The sequence below is a fragment of the Hippopotamus amphibius genome, chromosome 9 (genome assembly GCF_030028045.1).
Source record: "Hippopotamus amphibius kiboko isolate mHipAmp2 chromosome 9, mHipAmp2.hap2, whole genome shotgun sequence".
Taxonomy (NCBI): Eukaryota; Metazoa; Chordata; class Mammalia; order Artiodactyla; family Hippopotamidae; genus Hippopotamus; species Hippopotamus amphibius.
Genome location: NC_080194.1, coordinates 113006702 through 113025526, shown reverse-complemented (window position 1 = coordinate 113025526; position 18825 = coordinate 113006702).

Sequence of the window (18825 nt, the reverse complement as noted above, 5' to 3'; positions counted from 1 at the left end):
CTCACAATCCCATTCCTCAGAGAGGGCCACTGTTAACTGTCGGGCATGCTCCTCCAGTTCTTTTACTAACTATACGCTCAAAATATTATGGAAAAAAATGGGATCCTGTGAAATGTACTATTTTATAACTTTCTTACACTTAACATTCTGTGATGTAATCATTAGGAAACAAGCGACTAAGTTAAGCTAGAGAAGCTGGCTCCCATCCAAGCCACCGAGAACTGACTTGTTCCAAGTGGACCCATCACCTTAGGAAAGATGCATCCAGCTTTCTCTGCTACCACCACACATACCCAAGACTTTTAGGGAGGACTCAAGCCTAGCTTGCTCCGACAAGTCAGAAACGGGTGACCAGGAGAAACTTGGCTTGCAGATAATATCTTACCTGGCAGTCCTTGTTTTCAGTTTCTCTTGAAAAATCCAAAAATCTGTTGACAATGTGCGTGCTCTCCCTATGACTGTCCTTTGGGGTGGGGCATGTTCTCCCCAGATTGCCACTGTTCTTTCTACTTTATTGTTTAGGGACGGGCCTTTGGCATGATTCAGGGCACTTCCCTGGTCCCTGTAAGCATTAGGGTGTGGAATTCTCAGGGAAATATTTTCTAGATACGTATGTCGAACCTCTCCTAGATGTCTCCCGCAAGTACCTCTGATCTCTGATGCTGTGCACCACCCCACGCCTGCTCCATTTCCACCTCTGAGAGTTTTACGAGCACCAAAGTCAGAAAACTCCCTCTGTCTGATTCACTGTCTGCACTGCCTTTTATCCTTTTAACCGCTTTGCTTTATCTATCATGCCAGGTGCTGAACTAGTGGCTGCGGATACAGAGGTAAACAAAACAAAAGCCCGACTTTCCTGGAGCTTACATGCTACTGTGACAGAGGAACAATAAACTTATACGAGAAGAAAGAGTGAAGGGAAAGAATCCCAAGGGCTGCCTTGTTAGGGCCTATTCTCAATAACCACTATCTTCCATTGACCCATCTCCTGTTCTGACCCTAACTCAGGCAGCTCTTCAGGCAGAGGTAAAAGGCAAGTCCAGAAACGACTGTCAACACTGGGGAGAAACAAAACAAAACCCAAATCATTCACCATCCACTATTTGGAAATGTATTTCTTTGCTCTGAATGAGCTCAGCTGAGTAGCTGTGTAATCTTAAGCAACACGCTCATTTCTGTGCCATGGTTTCCTTATTTGCAAAATAGAGGGTTTTAAAAACAAATTTACTGATATATAATTCACATACCATACAATTCACCCTGTCTTTTATGACTGGCTTCTTTCATTTAGCTTTATGGTCTCAAGGTTCATCCATGTTGTGCTTGTATCAGGACCTCCTTCCTTTTTATTGCCAAGTAATATCCTCCATTGTATGGATATACCACATTGTGTTTATCCAGTCTTCAGCTGATGGACATTTGGGTTGTTTCTTTTTACTATTGTGAACAATGCTGCTGTGAATATCTGTGTGCAAGTTGTGTGAATGCATGTTTTCAATTTTCTTAGGTATGTGCTTTCGAGTGGAATTACTGGGTGATATGGTGACTCTATGTTTAATATTTTGGGGAACTGCCAAACTAGTTTCCAAAGTGGCTGAACTATTTTACATTCCCACCAACAATATATGAAGCTGGAGTTTTAATGGTTCCTCTTACCATTACTGTATGAATTCTCTACATTAAGAAGCATGAAGTTCTTAGAACTGTGCCTGGCACAGGGTATGTGCTCCAAGAATGATTGCTGTCATTGCTGGTGATGCCTTTCTGATCAGAAGCTGTAAGAAAGAACTTAAAAGGTTTTTCACAGCAAAGGAAACCATAAACAAAACGAAAAGACAACACTCAGAATGGGAGAAAATATTTGTAAACGAAGCAATCGACAAGGGATTAATCTCCAAAATATAACAGCTCATGCAGCTCAATATCAAAAAACAAACAACTCAATCAAAAAAAATGCGTGAATGACCTAAATAGACATTTCTCCAATGAACACATACAGATGGCTAAAAAGCACATGAAAAGATGCTTAACATCACTGATTATTAGAGAAATGCAAATCAAAACCACAATGAGGTACCACCTCACACCTGTCAGAATGGCCATCATCAAAAAATCTACAAACAATAAATGCTGGAGAGGATGTGGAGAAAAGGGAACCCTCCTACACTGTTGGTGGGAATGTAAATTGGTACAGCCACTGTGGAGAACAGTATGGAGATTCCTTAAGAAACTAAAAATAGAGCTATCATATGATTCAGCAATCCCACTCCTGGGCATATATCTGGAGAAAACCATAATTTGAAAAGATACATACACTTTAGTGTTCATTGCAGCACTATTTACAATAGTTAGGACATGGAAGCAACCTAAATGTCCATCAACAGAAGAATGGATAAAGAAGATGTGGTACATGTATACAATGGAATATAACTCAGCCATAAAAAAGAATGAAATAATGCTATCTGCAGCAACATGGATGGACCTAGAGACTGTCATACTGAGTAAAGTAAGTCAGATAAAGACAAATTTCATATGATATCACTTATATGTGGAATCTAAAATAAGGGTGCAAATCAACTTATCTACAAAATAGAAATAGAGTTACAGATGTAGAAAACAAACTTATGGTTACCAGGGAGTAAGGGCGGAGGGATAAACTGGGAGATTGGGATGGACACATACACGCTACTATATATAAAATAGATAACTAATAAGGACCTACTGTATAGCACAGGGAACTCTACTCAATACTCTGTAATGGCCTACATGGGAAAAGAATCTAAAAAAAGAGTGGATATATGTATATGTATAACTGATTCACTTTTCTGTACACCTGAAACTAACACGACACTGTAAATCAACTATGATCCAATAAAAATTTTAGAAAGAAACGAACCGTAAGAGATTTTAGAGACTGATGAAGGAGAATGCTTACTTACAAGCAATTTTCTGGAAAGGCACATCTTTGAAAACGGGCTTTAGGATGAGCAGCATCTAGCATCTATCGACAGGCATAGAAGAAGGATAGAGGAATCTGAGTCAAGAATCTATAAAAATAGGTTTAGAGCCTTTTATATCAAGCATACCAGAGTTTGAATTTGGCCTCCACCAACCAAAGCTCTGTGACTGTGGTCTAGTTGCAGCCTCTTTCCATGGTGGAAAAAGTTTAAAAATGACAATCTCTGTCCACAGTTTCATTGTTACACAGGAATAATGCATTTAAAGGGTGTCTAGCAAAGAATTTAGTACACAGTGAACATTCACTAAGTGAGAGTGTTGTTATTGACTATAGATGGAAAGATTCGAGATAATTTCCCTATTTCAAGATAGGTAAATTGAAGTTTAGAGAAGTTAAATGACTTATGGAGTCAGAAGAAGGGAGACATACCTATTTGGGGAGGTTAAAAAAATAAACTTTATGATTCAGAACAGTTTTAGATTTACAGAAAAATTGCAAAGATCATATAGAGGGTTCCTATATGCCCCGCCCCCCACTCAGTCTCCTCTATTAACATCTATTAACATCTCACATGTGTTACAATTAATGAATCGGTATTGATACATTATTTTAAGTCCATACTTTATTCAGATTTCCTTAGTTTTTGCCTAATGTCCTTTGTCTGTCCCAGGGTCATCACGTCTCCTTAGGCTCCTCTTGACTGTGAGTTTTCCAGGTTTCCTTGTTTTTGATGATCTTGACAACTTTGAGGGGTACTGGTCAGGTATTTAGTAAAATGTCCCTTGAGATTTGTATGTTGTTTTCCCTAGTATTAGACTAGAGGTTATGGGTTTGGGGAGGAGGTAAAGTGCCATTTCCATCTCATCATATCACAAGGATACTTGATATGATGTATTCAAGATGATTTGTCACTGTTTTTTTGTTTGTTTCTTAGATTTGCAATTTTGTCAGGTTGTGTGTATATATGTATGTATGTATGTATTTACTTATTTATTGGTTACACCATGTGGCGTGTGGGATATTAGCTCCATGGATCAAACCCATGTCCCCTGCACTGGAAGCTTGGAGCCCTAACAACTGAACCACCAGGGACGTTTCAAGATGATTTATCACTGTGGATGTTAATTTTAATCACCTGACTGAAGTAGTGCTTGTCAGATTCCACTGTAAAATTACTCTTTTCCTCCTTCTTTCCATATTCTCCTCTTAGGAAGGAAACCACTATGCACAGCCCATACCACAGGAGATGAGAAATTATGCTCTACCTCCCTGAGGGCAAAATATCTACATAAATTATTTGGAATTCTGTACAGGAAGAATTTATGTATTCAATCATTTATTTATGTTATATTATGATGGATTCATGGATATTTATTTTATACTTTAGGTTAAACACCAGTGCTACTCTATTACTCCCCAGTTTTCAGTCAGCTCCTGTATCCCTTTGATGTACCCCCATCATTGCGTTGTTTGGTTTGGGGTTTTTGTTTTTTTTTTAGCAGAGCCTTAATTTTTATTATTTATCCTTTTGTATCTTTGGATTTTGTCTCATGTGCATGTATTATCTGCTTTTAAAAGTTTAAAATAACTAATTAACATAAAAGTTTGTATGTAGCTTATTTTAAAAGGTAGAATAAAAAGTCTCCTTCCTTCCCGGGATCATTCCTCCCCTGCTCCATTTCACCTTCCCAGAGACATCATGTTGATTTCTTGTTTGTTTCCACAGAACAATTCCTTTTTTTCCTTCTTTTAAACAAATGTTTACATATAGTACAGGCTGCTCAGCACACTGCTGTTTTCAAGTGACAGTCTCTTGTGGGTTATTCCATTTCAGTACATAGAGATCCCTCTCCGTTTTAGTCTCTACATAGTATTCCATTGTAATGCTATACCATAATATATTTAACTCGTCTCCATCAGTGGACATTTACATTCTTTGTAGTCTTTTACTAGACCAAGGAGTGCTGCAGTGAATACTCACATCTTTGTATACTTGAACAAATAAATCTGCAGGATCAATTTCTAGACAAGGAATTGCTAAGCCAAAGAGTATATGCTTTCAAATTGTCCTCCACAAACCTTTCAGCAGTTTTCATTCTCGCCGACAGTGTGTGAGAGGACCTGTTTCTCCGCACCCTTGCTAACATGGAGAAGTAACAAGCTTTCTGATCTTCGTTAATCTGATAGGTAAAAGATGGTGACTCATTGCCGTGTTAATTTGCATTTCTTGTATCATGAATGAAGCCGAACATCTTGCCAGACCTTTACAAATCACTTGTGTTCTCCTTTTCTGTGAATTGTCTCTTCAGATCCTCTTCCCACTCCCTCCTCCCCTGCCCTTTAGACTTTTTCTAATCTTTGTTTCGTGCCTCAGTGAAAGCTGTTCATTCATTTAGTCCATCAATAAATATTTATTGATTATCTACCATGTTATAGCAACATGGCAGTGAACAGGAAAGACAAAGGTATTTTTCTCTGAGAGATTAAAATTCTAGAGGGGGCAGACAGAATAAAGAAATAAATATATGTCAGTTGGCGATAACTATTATGGAGAAAGAGTAGGATGTGGGCTAGAAAGTTCTGAGGTGCTATTTTCTATGGGGCAGTGGTCCCCAACCTTTTTGGCACCAGGCACCGATTTCATGGAAGACAATTTTTCCGGGAACCAGGATGATGGTGGGATGGTTTTGGGATGATTCAAGCACATTACATCTATTGTGCACTTTATTTCTATTATTATTACATTATAATATATAGTGAAATAATTATACAACTTATCATAACGTTGACAGCAGGCAGAGCTCCGGTGGTAATGCAAGCGATGGGGAGCGGCTATAAATACAGATGAAGCTTCATCACTCACCTGCTGTGCAGCCTGGCTCCAAACAGGCCATGGATGGGTACCAGTCTGTGGCTCGGGGGTTTGGGACCTCCGCTATAGAGGGACCGAAGAAAGTTTCAACAGAGATGGGAATGAAGTGAGGAAAGGAATCATGCAATCACCTGGGAGAGGAATGCTTGAGGCAGAGAGAGGAGCAGAGTGAAGTCCCTGAGGAGGAAATGTGCTGGGTGAGCTAGAGAATCAGTCAGGGGAGCAGTGTGGCTGGAGCAGAGTGAGCGAAAGGGAGAAGGATGGGAGATGCAATCCAAGAGGTGAGTGGGGACGAGATTGTGTAGCACCTTGCAGGCCTTGGTAAGGACTTAAGGATTTTGGCTTCTACTCTGAGCAAGATGCTAGCCATTACAGTTTGTTTATCTGGGCTGTACTTTTTTTTTTTTTTTTTTTTTAATTTCAGAGCAAAGACTTTTTACCCAATTTAGCTTTTTAAAGGACCACACAACAGCACAACAGCAAGGTCAGTGAAGGGAGTCATTAGAGTCCACATGTGATTGGGGCATTTCCCATCATTAGCCTGTTCTAACTGGAATATTTAGGGGCCTCGCTGCTTTAAGCAAATCCAATGTGTGAAAATCCAGAAGGAACTAATTTTCTCTAAGGGACTGGGTGGTCATTGCCATAGGCATGTGCTCAGTGTGGAGAGGGTAACATGGAGACCCCAAGTCTCTAAGGTCTAGGGTTTTTGCTTCTGGGTAACGAATAACCTCCACGCTTTTTCCCGTTGGAAGTAATCATCTTCCTAAAGCTTATCAACTGCACCTCCAGAAATGCCTCCTGCTGACACATCTAGGCAAGGCCATAAAAGTATGTGTCCAAGAATGTGCCCAGAATTAGATAGTGGTAGTAGTTGTACAACTTTGTGGATATACTAAAACCCCAAACCTCTGAATTGTATACTTTAAAAGGGTGAACTTATGGTATATGAATTATAAGTCAATGGTAATAATAAAGAATGTTCTTGGAAACCCTGTTTGTCATCGCAGAAAGATGGGAAACACCCCAAATGTCTATCCACAGGGATCTGTTAAACTTGTAGGATCATCAATGGGTAAACATGAAACAGTTAACAAGAATGAGGCATGTCTGAAGTCAGAAAGAGAAGGACAAATATTGTATGCTAACTCACATATACGGAATCTAAAAATGGTACTGATGAACTCAGTGACAAGAACAAGGATGCAGATACAGAGAATGGACTGGAGAACTCGAGATATGGGAGGGGGCGGGGGGTGAAGGGGAAACTGAGACGAAGCGAGAGAGTAGCACAGACATATATATACTACCAACTGTAAAATAGATAGTCAGTGGGAAGTTGTTGTATAACAAAGGGAGTCCAACTCGAGGATGGAAGATGCCTTAGAGGACTGGGGCGGGGAGGGTGGGGGGGGACTCGAGGTGGGGGAGTCAAGGAAGGCAGGGAATATGGGGATATGTGTATAAAAACAGATGATTGAACTTGGTGTACCCCCCCAAAAAAAAATTTAAAAAAAATTAAAAAAAAAAGAATGAGGCGTGTCTGTACTTGTTGATAGGGCAGATAAGGAATACTCCCTGTGATGTAGTGTTAAGTTAAAAAAATTAAGTGAAGAACTGTGTGTATAGTTTGCTACCATTTATATGAGAAGAGTATATATCCATGCACAGAGTATTTCTAGAAAGATATTTGAGAACTGCCTAATGGGAACTTCTAGGGAGTGGAGATAGTGTTTCACCATTACAGATCATGTTCTACTCTCCCTATTTAAAAAAACACAAATATTTATATGTATAACTTTTATAAAAACATAACATTTAATTATCACACCAGGAACTTCCCTGGTGGTCCAGTGGGTAAGACTCCGCGTTCCCAAAGCAGGGGGTCTGGGTTCAGTCCCTGGCAGGGGAACTAGATCCCGCATGCCACAGCTAGGAGTCTGCATGGCACAACTAAGACCTGGCGCAGACTAAATAAATAAATTAATTAATTAATTAATTAATTAAACAAAATAAAAATTTTAAAAACAATATCACAACAAAAATTAAAAATACACAAATGGGGAAAGGAATGCTTCAGGCAGAAGGGGGAGCAGTGCCCAGTCCTCGAGGTGGGAACATGCTGGGTGAGCTGTAGCCTCAGCCAGGGCACCCGTGTGGCTGTTGCCAGCTGTGGAGTGAAGCAGAGCCTGGGAGCGGTGTTTGTGGAGCACTTTCTACATGCCAGGCATTTCGTTGTGGGGTTGTGTGTGGGCAGCGGTAGGTAAGACTGACAATTGCCTTCACCAAGCTCCTAGCTCCTCCCAGCTCCTCCCACAGTTGGTGGGAGGCCCTGCCCTGGCTCTTGGAGGGAGTCCTCTCTTGCCTTCCTTCCCCCTTTCTTCCACCTTTTCTCCAGGACCCATCAAATCCAGAGTAAGCTTGAGCTGAGTGACCTTGAACAAATGACTTTACCTTTCTGAACCTTAGTTCCCTCATCTGCAAAATGAGAATAATAATAAAGTGCATCTCAATGGAGTTGTTGTGAGAATTACTGGTGTTCTAAAAATGGTTAGGATCCTTACTAACATTAGGCTGCCTCTAGCACCAACGTGCTTGAGTTGGTTATTTAATACTCGGAATATAATGTCCACAAAGCCTTGCTTGCAAGGCAGGTAAGACGGATATGAGTACCCCCATTTTATACTGAGGCACAAAGATGAAAAGGGCTCACCCAAACTTAGTGAAAAGTTCAAGATGGACAGACTTTAGGGTCAGATAAAACATGAGTTTGTATCCCTGCTTTGCTAGCTCTTTGCATTGTGATTTTAGGCTAGTTACCTCTCTGAAGCTGAGAATTAACCACACCTGCAAAAAAAGGGACAAGGCATTGGACCTCAAAAGACTGGAGAACTAAAAGCTGCTGCAAAAGGAAAAGGCCTTGCACAGCACTGGGAACATGGTAAATGCCCAGGAAATAGCAGCTATTAGGGTAATTATTCTGTAAATATCCTGAATGATTATAACATTTATGGAACCAGGTGTCAGACCCTATGTTAGGTGCCGAGATCAGTTGAACTACAGACCGGGTCTCGTGGTCTCTAACTCTCTCCCTAATACCAGCTCAGCTCCTGGCCTCCAAAGCCTCCCCCCTCCTCTCCCCCCACGCCCCCCTCTGCTGTGAAGGAGGAGAGGTCTTCAGTGATGCAAATGAGTGTTGACTTTTTTCATTAACAAAACAATGAGCCCTTGATGGAAATGTTTAGAACTTTGAAAAAGGAGAAAGATTGGTTAATAAGTGTTTGTTGATATACTCACACCCTGCTTGACTGTCAATAAGCATTTCCGAGGCCAGCTGGGACAACCCCAGCTTGGAATCCGGTTAAAGTCTCTAGAATGCTGGGTGAACTCGGGCCTCAGTGTCTCAGGCTAATGTAGGAGTAGAATAACAGCGAGATGACGCTCACCACTCATGAAATGTGTATGAAGCACTTGACACCCCTTAGAAATAAAGCAGTTTTTCTTAACAAAATCACTTTATTTTACTCCAAACCTCCCCATCCCACTCCTAGCTTCAGGAGAAGCAATTGTAGGCTCTCTAGGCAACCCGGACCCCAATACTTGAGGATCACAGAGCCGCTGCCAATCTGCTGGGGAAGACACAGGGGGAGGAAGACGGTGATGGATAGAGACCCAGGACATCAAGAGTCATTGTGCTGGGTGCACATCAGGCTAAAGTCAGCAACAGAGAGAGACTTCAACAACAAAATCGAACACTTTTTTATGTACGCAAAGATATTCGCTGCAAGTTTATCCATAAAAATATTGTTCCCAGATCTAGAGAATGAAAATAATTCAAGTGTACAAAATAGGTGAATGATTAAAGAAATCATTCAACATTCACACAATGGTCTAGGATGGCCTTTTAAAATATAAGGTAAAAAAATAAAAAATACAAAATAAATAAAATATAAGGTAAAATAAAATATAAGGTAGATCCCAACGTGCAGATCTGGGATAATCTTCAAGATTTATTATTAATAAGCAAGTGGGGCTATCTTGTGTTCATGCATAGGAAGACAGTATTGTAAAGATACAGTTCTCTCCAGACTGATCTGTAACAGTCAATGCAATGTTAATAAAGCTTACCACAGGGTTTTTCATGAAACTCAACAAGCCAATTAAAAAATATATATGGGGGACTTCCTAGGTGGCGCAGTGGTTAAGAATCCGCCTGCCAATGCAGGGGACACGGGTTCAATCCCTGCCCCAGGAAGATACCGCATGCTGTGGAGCAACTAAGCCCATGTGCCACAACTATTGAGCCTGCGTTCTAGAGCCCATGAGCTACAACTATTGAGCCCACGTGCTGCAACTACTGAAGCCCGTGTGCCGAGAGCCCATGCTCTGCAATGAGAAGCCACGGCAATGAGGAACCCACTCACCACAATGAAGAGCAGCCCCCCCCCCCGCTGCAACTAGAGAAAGCCCGTGTGCAGCAACGAAGCCCCAATGCAGCCAATAAATAAATAAATAAATAAATAAAATTAAAAAAATATATATATATATATGGAGAAGTAAGAGGCTAAGAACAGGAAGATACTTCTAAAGAGGAATAAAGAGGAGAGGCTTGCTCTACCAGAATTGTTAAAAAGCTGTGGCAATGAAGATGAGATGGTGTTGGCAGAAACAGAAATTCACCAAAATCTACTCGTGAATACAAAAAATTTTGATAAACGACCGGGGTGGTGTGGCAGATCTAAGGAGGGACTATTCAGTAAATGGAGCTGGGAAAAAAGTCACCCTATGGGAAAAAATATACACTATACACAAAAATCAACTCCAGATATAAGGACTTAATTATCAAAGGCAAAACTTTAAAAGTTTTAGGAGCAAATATAAGGGAATTTCTTTTTGACCTTGGAGTAATAAATCTCGAACAAAACACAAAAGGTTAGTTACAAAAGAAAATATTAATAAATCAAACCATATTGAAATTAAAACAAAATTGTAAGCTACAAATTTGAAGAAGATATGTGCAAACACATATAACCATTCAAGGATATATACTGAGGGCCTTCTTCAGCAGTCCAGTGGTTAAGACTTTGCCTTCCAATACTGGGGGTGAGGATTTGATCCCTGGTTGGGGAGCTAGGGTCCCACATGCCTCAGGGCCAAAAAGCCAAAATATAAAACAGAAGCAATATTGTAACAAATTCAATAAAGACTTTTAAAAAATGGTCCACATTAAAATAAAAAGGGTATATATTGAGATGACCTAAAGACCATTTATAAACCAACAAAGAATAATAAACCAATAGAAAAATGGGCGAAAGACTTGACCATGCATTTCAAAGAAGAGGAAGCATGGCTAAAAAGCTCATGGAGAGATGTTCAACATCATTCAAGGAAATACAAGAATATAATGAGATACCGAGTCTACGGCAAGAACTAAAACACCAAGAATTGGAGAAGAACTGTAGGCCTTCTATACTTTGCTGTTGGGAATATATATCCATACAACCATTTTGGAAATTAATTCATCATTCTTTCTAGTAAAATTGAATATTTACACACCTTAAAGCCTAGCAGTTCCACTCTTGGGCAGATATCCAGGAACAAGTCTTGCACAAGTGTTCCAGGAGACAGGTACATGAATATTCATAACAGCAGTGAACAAATGGCCAAAACCCAGAAAGAACCCGAAAAGCCTGTCGACAGAAGAATGGATAAATACATTGGGGCACCTTGACAAAATGAAATAGTATTCGAGTGAAATTGGAATTAACCACAGCTACACATAACAGTATGAATGAATTTCATTAATAGACCATTGAGTGTAAAAAGCAGAAAGTGAGAACCTGAGGACTACCTACACTGTGATACCCTTCTTTAAAATTCAGAAATAACTAAAATTAAGCAATATATTGTTTAATCATCATAGACAAGACAAAACTACAAAACTAAAGGGAAGAAAACAATAAACACAAAGTTCCAGAGAGTGGTTTCCTGGCTTGGGGTGGGGGAAGCAGCTTAAATAGGACAAAAGTAGAGCCCATCAGATGTGAATTATTGTCAATATTATTGTAATATTAATAAGTATATAAATACATGAATAAACAAATAAAAGCATAAAACAACAAGTAAATAAAGAAACAAAAGAGGGCTATAAACAGAAAATAACAATGTATCACAGATTAAGGATTTTAATTAATCCAATTCTTAGTACCTGAAGTCTTTTATAAAAAAAAAAAAAAAGCATGTACCATATGCTACCATTTGTGTGAAAACATTAGTTGGGGAAATATTCATTATCTATGCATAGAAAATTTTATTTTTATACACAGCTTTTCACAGGGTACCTGGGTGTCATGGAGTAGGAGGGTCATATAGGGAGACTTTCTTTTTACTGTATGCCTTTGTATACTGTTTGGAATTTTTGTTTAATATTGTGGATAGAATGTCTTTTCTAAAAGAGTTTGTGTCAAGATAAAAAAACCAAAATAAAAACAAAGCTTTTTATTCAGTAGAGTTGATGTTTCACAGCAGATATTTTAAAAGCCTGCTAATTATGATATTGATGAGGGAAGGGCAAACAGGCACCCTTCGTACCCTGTTGGTGGCACTAGAAGTTGGTGTAGCACCTAAGGAAGGCAATATTTAGTTGTGTCTATGGAAATCTTAAATCCATATATTCTTTGACCCAGCAATTCTCTTCCACTTTAAGAATTTACCTTATAGATTTACTTGTACAACTCAAGATACAAATGTACAAGATTATCCATCCTAGTATGGTACAAAGTTAGCTAGATAGTATATTATATGCACACAATTGACTATTTGGCAACTATTTAAAAGTAAGAGATAAATCTGTATGTATTGATATGGAAAGATGTCACACATATCAAGTGTAAAAAGGCACGATGTAGAACATACTGTACTGTACACAGTATGATATCATTTGTAGGTATAAAAGACACCTATTCATGGAAAATGTCTGAGAAAATACATATAACTTAACACTGGTTAATTCTGGGGAGTGGAATTAAGAAGGTGAAGGAAAGACATGCCTTTTGGTTTATACTTCAAAATACTGGATTTTATGTTTGACAAAGGGCAAACATTTATTACTGCAATTAAAAAAAACTAAAGAGTTCAAAACACAATGTCAATTACATCTCAATAAAGCTGGGGGGGATGTTCATAAATTAAAAAGAAGCAATGTATGCTCACTGCAAAAAAAGTTTTTAAAGAAAGTAAAGAAGACTATAAAGGAGAAAAGATCAACAGGTTTTGCCTTTTCATCTTCGACAAGATGATCACATTTAACAGTTTGGTATACTCTTCTAAAATTTTTGTCTGCTTTTTTGTTTGCCTATTTTGATATATTTATTTTTACAAAATGGAATCATATTATATATGTTGTTAGTTTTTTTTCACATTTTGTCATGTTAATAATATATACTTACAGCATCATTTATTTCCCAAACCATAAATAATGGTAATTTTTTTCTGATTTTACAAACGTGATTCACAAAGAAAATATCTCTATAACTGTGTTGCTAAATAAGAAATGCAGGTTGTAGAACAATAGGCATGGTATCCTCTCATTTTTGTTAAAAAAGAAAACGTGTGTGTGTAAGGTCTGAAAAAACACTGGATGTGAATAGCCATTAAACTTTGTTTGGAGTAGTTATGTGTGGGAGAGTGAGTGGATTGAGGTGGTTTGGATTTTTATAGCATGTTACTTTTTATAATAATGATACACGCCTGTGATAAATTTTTTTTTAATTCAGACAAGCTCACAAAAAGTTGAAATTATCCCAAATCCTACCACCCAGAGATAACCCCAGTCAATCCACTGGTGCGCAGGCTCACATTTCCTTGTCTGCCCGTACAAATATATTCATCCTCTCAATTTATAAATTGCAATTAGACAAAATGCACTACTCTGTACCCTGCTGTTTTCATTATGCTCCATGTCAGTACCTCATTCTCATGATTTCACATTATGCCATATAACAGCTACACTGTAATTTATTCAAACAATCCCTTGCTGTTGAATTTTTTTTAACAAAAACTTTTAAATTGTAAAATACACCATACATCAGAACAATGTATAAAACACATGTACTTCTTAAGGAGTAATTATAAAGTGAACACTTGTGTTACCTCTATCCTAGACACACTTCAAAATTGTTTATAAGTTAAAAAAAGAAAAGTATAACAAATAGCTGTGTACCTAGAATTAACAAACACATTCTGTTATTTTTTTTGCTTCCGTTTTAAAAAAATTTTTTGCGCTAACAAGATAACAAAATAGGATGTATTTTATTCTATTCGCCTTTTTTTTAAAGAGTACAGTACTTTATGTTCACTCTTCTGTGAATAGTTTAATGGACCAAGCCCAATACTGACCTCAGCCCAATAATTTCTTTTTGGGGTTTTAATGGTCTTAGCGTTCACCAGTGGGAGCCCCTTTGCCAAGATCCTCATGTCTTTTCGATAAGACTATATTAATCTTTGAAAATTTTCCTTGCTTCTTGGCTCTACAAGATGCTCCAGGCTCACCTTGTGCCTTTCAGCCCTAGACAAAGACTTGGCCTTTTCTGCAACCAGCCTTAGTTAGAAACCATAATCTGGGTGCTAAGGTGCATTGTTGGGGCGCAGAATTGCTAAATAAAATTCAACTTTACAGATAAAGGCGAAGTTCTTTTAGTTCTGTGAAATGGTATTATCACTTTTACATTTCCCTGATTACTCATTATGGCAACCATCTTTTCAATATATTTATTGGCAATTTGACTTTCCTTGTCTCCCAACTACTTCTTCACATAGTTGTCTTTTTTTGTTTGCTCTCACCTCTCTTAGTTCCCCGACCAGGGATTGAACCGAGGCTCTAGCACTGAAATCTCTGAGTCCTAACCACTGGACTGCCAGGGAGTTCCCTGGTTTTCTTTTGTTGAACCTTTTTGTCATGTCCAGATTTTTTTGCCTTTATAAACAATGCTGTGATGGACATCTTTGTCCATGCATATTTGCTCATTTTTCAAGTTGATTCCTTAAATAAATTTCTAAAAGTGTAATTTTGGGGGGAAAAGAATAGTTTTTACATTGAATACTTTTTTTCTTTTTAAAAAAACAGTCTTTAAAAAAATCCAAATCAAAAAGATTGTGCCCATATACACTCCCCACTGCAGCATGTGAGTGTCTGTCTTCCCACACCCTTCCTAGAATGGGGCATCATGATTTTACTTTCCCTCTTTTAGGGTTGGGGATGTTTTTGATTGCTGTGTTTACTTCAGATGTGCTGGAATCAATCCGTAAAGTCTCTGTGCTTGGCTGTGTTCTCACAAGTTCCCAGTCCTCCCAGAGAGGAGAGAGGTATTCTAGCAGCTCACCACCCTCTCCTAGCCTCCTGGGACCTCAGCCACTGTATAGCTGACTTCTGCAGTCTCCTCTGAGAGGTCCCCTGAAAGAGTTATTTGCTAAATCTGGCAACCCTATCCCCAGGTTCCCGTTCTACTTAAAAATTTTGGTCTCCATCACCTCTCACCTAGGCTACAGCAATTGCTTTCTAATCTCACCCCTATAATCCTTTCTTAACACTGGCTTCTGCTCAGAGGCCTCCTGCTACACTTAGAAATCCATCTAAACTCCTTCCAAACCCTACTAGATCCAAGCTTGACCCTCCTCTCCGGCTTCAACTCCTACTGTTTTCCCATCCCCTGCAGCCTCCTGGGCCTCCTGGTTGCTTCCTGTCAGGATAAGCTGGGCAGCCTCTTTGTACTAACTTACCTTTGCTTAGAATGTTCTTCCCCCAAAGCATTCTCTGTTCAAACGTCAGCACACCAGAGATGCCTTACCAGACTGCCTTGTCCAAAAAAGCACCACCCGTGCCCCTCACTCCCTCTCCCCAACCCTGCTTTATTTTTTCATAACATATATTACCCACTGTTACTTTATACTTTTACATGCTTATTATATATTTTTTCTTTGTTTTTCTCCAGCAGTAATATCAGCTCAATAAAAACCTGAATGTTGAATTTTTTTACTGATTTGCTTTTCCAATACTATCTCCCTAGTGCCTAGAATAATACCTGGAGCTTCATAGACCTGGACTTGATAGGCTGTGTTGCACAGCAGTTAAGGGCACACATGTGAATCAGTCTCTCTGGGTTCGAGTCCCTGCTCTGCTGCTTTCCAGCTGTGTCACTTGGGACAAGTTACTTAACCATCCTTTTTTACCTTCTGTAAAAATGGGGATGATAATCTACTCAAATAGGGTTATTGTGAGAATTAAGTGAATTAATTTATGTAAAAACATAGGTTGGTGCCTACAATGTTTGTCATTGTTATAATTTTTGAGTGACTCTCACACACATGGGTCATAGAGACATCAACCCCTATCTCTTGATATTTACTATGTGCTTGTCACTCCCCCAGACAATGGGTACAGACACGTGCACGTACGTGAACAAGACAGATGTGACCCCTCTCTTTTCCCTGAGCCTTCAGAAAGTCAAGTAGTTATTTCCAGTTAAAGTGCTGAGAGGCAAGAAAAAAAGAAAAGCAAAGCACAGAATGTTATAGAAGATATAATGTAACCTGAGAACCAGGGAAGGATGCTGGAGGCAGTGATGCTACTCTTGACTGGGTGGAAAGGAAAGAACCATTTGTGAGAAAGCCCAGAGTGGAGAAGGAGCCTATAAAGGGACATGAGTGAGAAGACCAGCATAGCTGGAGTGTGGAGAGGTGAGGGAGATGAGGCTGGAGAATTTGGCAAAGGCCATCAAGCAAGGCTTTGTGGGTCTCAGACGTGAGTTTCATGGGAATTGTGAAAGGACTTGAAGTAGAGTGACTCCGTCAGCTTTAAAGTTAGAGAAGTTTTTCCTGGCTGCTGTGTGGAGGAGAAACCTTCAGGTCTCTGTTCAACTGCCACCTCACTGGAGACTGCCTGGTCTAAAATGGCATCTCCCCGGCTCCCCGGCTCTGCCCCGCTCCACCTGCTTTACCATGTCATGAGGCCTTACATTGTACTACACTCTCTCATGCTTCTTCTCTGTTTACCCCCATTGGAATGGAAACCCTGCAGGAGCTGGAACTTTAGCAGGAGGAGAGACTGGCCACAGGGTGACCGCTTAGGAGGCTGGTGCAGACAGCCCAAGCCCTAGAATTTTTCCTTGCCAGGAGGATTAGAAGCAGCTGTCTGGCTGATAGAGAGCAAGAGGCTAGAGAACTAGACTCGCCTTGAAGCTTCATTTGCATATCACTTTACATAAGACTGAGAAAACAGTCGTTGTCCCTATCAAAGAACGGGGTGGGGAGGCAGTTAGAGATAATGGTAGCAGGGAGGGGGAGGACTAAAGTCCCAGCAGTCCCAACAAGCGGGTTCTTGGTACTGTCACTGATTAGAAGTCATTAGGGCTAAGAATTATGTGTGGGACTGGCGGAAAATGGATAGAGATATCCATCAGAGAGAAATATTTCAGATGTAATGGAAAAGACTTGGTGGCTGGATGTGGGGTGTGAGGGAAAGGGAAGGTGATGCCTTCCTTTCTGATTGGAGCAACTGGGTGGATACTGGTGGACGGCAGAGCAGATTTTGTGCTTCAGATCATGAGTTTAGTTCTATTAATTAATTAATTTATTAATTTATTTATGTTTGGCCATGCCATGAGACATGCAGTATCTTAATGCCCAACTAGGGATCGAACCCACACCCCCTGCAGTGGAAGCATGGCGTCTTAACCACTGGACCATCTGGGAAGTCCCCTGAGTTCAATTTTATTTATTTTTAAATATTTATTTACCTTATTATTATTATTTGCCTTTAAGAACTTTTATTGAAATGTAATTGACATACCATAAACTGCATATATTTAAAGTATACAATTTGGTATTTTTTTCTTATTAGTAATGTATATACGGCAATCCCCATGAGTTCAGTTTTAAGTGTATGTATCCAAAGTGCCTGGTGCCTGCAGGAGGAATCCAGGAGTTAGACTGGAAACCAAATTCCAAGCTGGGAATAATCCTTGCGAGTGCTTGGCTTAAGGGGTTTTCATGACAAATTACTGGAGCCTTAGAGATTAGTGTCTTTTTCTTCTGAGATCTCTTTAGGAAAATTACCAGAAATGCTTACATGCAAATGCTTTCAGGTTGCAACCTGGCTTTCCCGCCTAGATTGTTCTATAACCCCCAAATACTTTGAGAAATGAAGGGTCCCTGTAAGGGAGGGGTCCTGAAGCTTCAGGGGTCAGTAGCTCCGGGGTATCTGCCTCTGCCCTTGAGAACGTGTAAGATGACAGAAGGCAATTGAGGGAAGAATGCTGAGGAACCCCTACAATTGACGGAGGAGTCCGGGAGAAGTGGTCCGTGAGTGCGACTGAGAAGGAGCATCCAGGGAGGTAGGAGGTAGGAGGAGACTGGGAAAGGCTAGCTTCGCAGAAGGCAAGAGGAACTGCTGTTCAGAGGATCGTTATCACCAGCAATCAACTATCTGCCAAGTTCTGCTAATTCTTCCTCTGCAGCCTCTCCCTCCATCTCCACTGCCACCTGCTGGCCAGTGGCCCCCATTACAACTGGGTAACTGCTCTGGCCTCTCTAATGCCCAGCGTTTCAGCTATGTTTACAGCCACCCCATTTATTCTGTTAGATCGTCCTTTGGAAAGTGGATGCTGGACCATGCCAATTCATGCTCAATGACTTTGAATAGCTCCCTGTAACCTCCGAACGAATCCCGTACTACTTATCGTGGCATGCTGGGTCTTTGGCAGCTGGCTCCAGGGACTTATCTGCCTCAATCTGCTCCCTCATAAAGAAGATAAACTGATCTATTCACTATCCCTGCAACCCTCAACCTCACTGAGGCCATGTTGTCCTCCTGAAGTGCCTACTCTTCATGCCTAAATTTTTCAAGGTCAGACTCAAATGACAACTTCTATAGGAAGTCCCTTCCACTGGATCTGACATGACCCTTGATCCCCATGGCATCAAAACACTTTACCCTGAT